Below are 5,521 nucleotides of genomic sequence, written 5' to 3'. Positions count from 1 at the left end.
GTAAAAAAAGAAGTAAAAGGGGGGAAAAAAATTCTGACAAACAGAGTGATCTATTGATTACCCATCCAGAAATACAAAGCCTTCTTACCCTTGCAGCTAGGTGAGACATTGGGAAACTGCTATGGGGAAAAGCAGCACTGAAAGCTGGGCAAGAGCAGAAACAGCTGTCCAACACAAACAATAAGAACTTGGACATATTTCTCTGAGATACATGGAAATCTACCTAATGTCTTCAGGTAAAAAGGCTTCCAAAACCACTTAGGAGATGCTTCTCTCCCTCTTGCTGTGTATTGAGGCAGTGCTGGGTGAGTTTTGTGGCTGGATGCAGCCCTGATCTATGCAAGGGGGCTGCAAAGCAACCCTGATGATCGCGTAGCAGCCGCGCTGGGCATGCTGGTGCTAACAGGGCTGTGGTCTCCACTAAACCCCCAACTCTTGTTGTCCGAGCACCATCGGCACAGTGTTAATCTAGCCGCAATTCCACACAGGAACAGTGTATGTCACCACCCAGCTCCACCCAGAAGCCAAGCCACTAAGCTCCTTGAGCGCACCTTGCGTGAGCACTGCAGATCCCACTGCTGAACTGCAAAGGAAAAAGAGCAAAGAAAAACTGAAAACTCAAGAAGAGAGGAATAAATATATTCCATGCCTAGTCAAGAGAACAAATACACTGGAAATAATTTTCCATCTACCCTTTAGTGCAAGGAACCCCTGAGAATTAACTGCAATGAGAAGAGTCAATTCCAGAAGCTGCTCTGCGCTGTTTATCGGGTGCAAGAGGGATGTGGCATTTGAAACCCACCGGTGAGCCACGCAAAAGAAGCTCCTGAGATTAAGGAAAACTTTGATGCCCAACTCCAGGACAAGGGCAAAAAAATAGAGCCAGCCTTGCAGAAACAACAACATTCCCACTGCTTCAAGCCTTGGGTTCAAGCCCTCTTCCCCTCAGTCAGCAGCATGGGCAGGGAGATAGAAATGTGACACATTATTGCACTGCTTTCCAAACACAGCTGGACAACTGTATTACTCAAATTGCAAACCAAAACCACCATCAGGCCACACAGGCTATGATGTATTCTTAATTGCATCTCTGCATTATTGAGATAGTTTCTAAATCCATTTGTTTTAACTTCTTACCCAATCTTGCAGCACCAAGAAGTAAATAGTGTTTATAGTAGAAAAGTAAAGAGAAGCCAAGTCTCCACCTGCTTACTCCATCACTAGCAGGTACTTGCCATTCTCCCCGTCTTTCAAACCCTCAGACTGTCCCTGGTGGTGACTTTCAAAAGGAGCAAGGAGTAAAAAAAAAAAAAAATAATTGCAAACCTGTTTACACAGTCCTGGGTGGGCTTTGTGTCAGAGTGAGAGGTACCCAGACCTCACCAATGGGGCTTGTAAGGTAAAAGAAATCCAGGTGATCTGAAAAGGAGCGACCCAGATGGCATAAACAGTAATTGAGAAATCCTGCTGTGGAAATGCAGAAGCTGTTTCTTGGCCCTGCCCTGCACCAGGATGGGACACAGATCATGTGCATCCTTGCGTGATGCTCTGAGTTTTAGCTCTGTTGTTTTACCAGGCCAAATGCCCTCATGCTCTTTGGCATGTGTCAACGACTCTGTCACCGGGTCAGAAACAGCTCCTAGCAGAGGGATGCTGCTCGTTTGTCTCTCAGTTCTTCATCCCAGCTTTGGACAAAGCCAAGTTTGGCCTTGAGCAAACTGGCCATCCAGGGTAGGCCAGTTTGAAGCACCACTTCAGGTAGCCAGATGAAACAAAGGAATCCATGTGTATTCACAAAATGACTGACAATGCAGGGCAATATCCAAAGTAGGATTTTCCTCCTATGGCATTAAAATGAACCAGAAGCTGACCCAGCAGCCTAGTCAGGACACAGCAGGGAACAGGCTGACAGATGCCAAGAGGTTATCTTGACTCCCCAAGGTGGCATATTTTAGCGTTGAGCTAACGCCAGACCAAAACATTTCTTTCACAGGTCTTCTGCAATGACAAAACTGTGACCTCAGGGCTGCACTGTTCTGGGAATCCAGAGGTGTTCCTAACCTGTTGAAGATTATCTTAAGTTTTACTGAATCTTTAGGTTGTGAAATAATCAACTCTAAGAACATTTTGATTCCAATAAGTTAGCCTCTATGGTAGCGTTATGTAGAGGTTGCTGTGTTACTTATTATTTGAGGCTGTGTTGCTTGAAGTCCCTATTCTCTATTCTCTGGACTCTCTAGACCATAACCAGAGCCCCTAGGTTCTATTGTTTATGGGATGAGTTATTTGACAACCTGGCAAGGTAGATCTCTAGCTGGCCAACTTGGCAACAAAACTTACTTTTAAGGTGTCCTGAAGTGAACTGCCTTCATTATAATACTAAAAAACACACCCACAGGTCAAGACGACCCTTGCCCAGGTGAAGACCCTTCCCTCCGCGCAAGCGTAGTAACAGAAGAGAATGACATAACCGATATTATAATTATATGTAAATCACTAACCAATCATTGTAACTGGGAGTGTACTACCTTATAATTTTTGTGTATAAATGTAATGGTGATCTAGCCATACGTGTGCTTGATTTGTGGAATTCCACCTTGCACCCGGCCGTAATAAAGAATGCCTGCTTTCTAAAACTCCAAATTGAGTCTTAGAGAGTTCTTCATCTGCCAATTTACAGTAACAAACCCACATACAGTTCCTGATGTGCAAGTCATTTCAAGAGAAAGACTTTGAGGAATTAATTTCCGTGGGACAATGAATCACCTCACTGTTTTGATTCAGATGTGCAGTTTGTCAGACTTCAAGCAGTAACACATACCTTGACAAATACAGTAAGTGTGCAGCAGATGAGCCGGTACTGCTGCTCCTTGTGGGATTTAACTAGCTGTGAGCTGTAGGTGTGTTGCTTCCCACGCAGACCACTGGATGTCCAGAAATATCATCTCCTGCGACAGAGAAAAATGGAAAAGCCATGTCCTGAATGTTTTTTCATTCAGCCATGTGTAACACAAATTCATTCCCCTTAGACAGCAGTGTCTGGCTACTCTGAATGCATCATCCTGGATGAGGAAGCTTTTAGCTAGGCAGGACGTTCAGGGCAAGAGGCAGAGGTCAGGAGGGACTGAGCTCATCCAAGCTGTGGGCTGAGTCACCTCCCAAAATTTCCTAATCCAGCTATACTTGTAGCAGTGCCCAACGCTAATCTGAAAGCCCCATGACAGTTGGAAGATCCCTGGCAGGGACAAACCCTGTGCAGGACCAGGAAGAATTTTGAACCCTGAAGCTGCTGATGCAAAAAGCACTTGAGAAAAAAGTTACTGACTGCAAGATGTTGAGCTGGAGAGGGCTCATGGCTTGCCAGAAAAGCAAAGCTCCTGCGAGATTTCCAGAACTGGGACAGATTACCCCTTGCTGTTAGGAGTCCGTTTCCTCTCTCTCGGGGTCAGCAGGGATTAGCCTAGGCTGTATCCTCTGTCGCACATCCTGGAACAAAAGGGTGCAAAGTCTGGCTTTGGCTTCACATTTACATTAGCAAGACCGCTCCAACACCAAAGGGTTCACCAGCCTTGCCTGTAGCCTGTGTCCTGCTTCCCCACATACAACAAGCCTCGCCTCGTTGCCCTGCTGCTTCTGTGAAGAATCAGAAGCAACCTGCGATGCTGCAGGGTCCAAACCAGGGAAACTGGGCATTCCCTGCAGCTACAGCAGGAGAAAAAAAGTAAAGGATTGAGGAGGAGAAAGAAATCGGTGTAGAAATTCAAGATAACAGTTTTATTTTGGGTTGATATCTTCTGATATATCTTGGCAAAAATCAGTTTATGTCTCTCTTTTTCACCTTCATGGAAGCTGAACGTTTTTTTGTTTGTTTGTGTCTAAACAGTCCATAAAGTGATTAATCAAGGAGTTTCCTTGGCACCTCCCCAGCTTAGTGCACTGAAACAGGAGCGTGAACAAAGGTGTGGCTCTGACAGTGGTCTCAACTTGCCCGTGCCAGGGGAAATGCTGTTTCTCCCGGCCCGGCAATGCGTGCTGTGCTCACCCCGTGCACCTTGCCTACCTCTTAGTCAGCTCAAGTGTTATATCAGCACGTAGCACTGACCTGGAAACAAATCACTCACTGCCTCCTCACCAGAAAAGGCTGACACTGGTCCAGAGACCATGCTCCCATCTGCCTGCCCTCCTTCCAAAACACTGATTTTAACCGAGTTTGACGACATGATCAACATTTTTGACACTGATTTCACTGACAACCTTTATTATAAGTAGGAAAGAAAAAAAAAAAAAGGGATTAATGATCCATCCTAGACCTTGCCTTATAAGTTGGTATTTCTGTGACTTTGGCAGCTCCCAGAATGTGCCCCAACATACTTTTTTTCTTGTAACAGGAACGTGGCATGCAAACCTCCAGTCTATGCTATGTTTACCATTAGAGAAACCCTTCCCCTGCTCATGTGACAAGTATCTCATCCAGGCACATGACATGATGTCACTGTCTACAGCAGCCAGATGAGCTGTCGTAACGGTGATGAAAACCACTGACTTCACAGGTGTCCTACGGCTGCAGGCAAAGGCTGTAGCATACGGTGCTCGCAGGCAGACGGACCACTGCAGCGAGACTGAGTCTCTCTGCCATAGATCCTCTCCTGCTGGTAGCCGCATACACGGGGCTTTGAAGACAAGGAGATGTTTGAAGCAGATCATCTCCAGTCTGAGGAAGTTACAGCAGGCACTACTTCACGTCAGGCTAGCAGAGATTCTTCAGCCTTACCAGACCCGTAAGGTCACCCTGTTACGCTAGTAAGCTACCTTAGTAGTAGATGTTACATGGTATCAGAGCAAAGTGATATCATCCCCTCTTTTTAGGTAGGGGAGAAGACCTGGGAAGAGCTGCTTCCCCATCAAAAGGCAGCCAGAATCACACTCAACCTTTCTGATGTGTTCATCATCTGCACTTAACGCCCACACCGCTAAGGAGCTTTTCTGTGCTCTTGGCTGTAGGATTGCTATTGCCACCCAGGACAGCAAGTCAGCAGCCACGTGACACATTCTGGAAAGAGAAAAGCCCAAGGAACGGGTAGACTTTGCCCCTTAAAAGTTTAAAGGCCCTCATCAGTGCAAAAATGCAGAAACCTACAAGGTTGCTGAGGCAGACTCTGAACATCTCACACGGGTAGTTTAACAAAAAGGGGTATCTCAAGCTCTAAAGAGAAAAAACACAACGTGCAGAAAACCCTCCTAATCTTTACTGGGGCATTTAGCATTTTCTACCAACAATGGCAGCCACTTAAGAAGCCAAAAAATCAGGACACCCAGACTCCTCCATGGTTTGGGAGTACCAACACACGGTGGGCATTAGTGACAAGACCCGGCCTTTTGCTTCGACGTTTCCCTCAGACACAGCCCAGGAAGGGCCTGGCACCTGCGGGCACCTCAGAGCCGCCAGCCCAGGCCTGAGGGATCAGTTAAACCCCCCCAGAAGGGCCGAGGGGCCCCTCAGGGCGCAGCTCAGCGCAGCACA

Source organism: Pygoscelis adeliae, unplaced genomic scaffold, assembly GCF_000699105.1.
Source record: "Pygoscelis adeliae isolate BGI_AS28 unplaced genomic scaffold, ASM69910v1 Scaffold482, whole genome shotgun sequence".
Taxonomy (NCBI): Eukaryota; Metazoa; Chordata; class Aves; order Sphenisciformes; family Spheniscidae; genus Pygoscelis; species Pygoscelis adeliae.
This window is presented reverse-complemented; position numbering follows the sequence as displayed.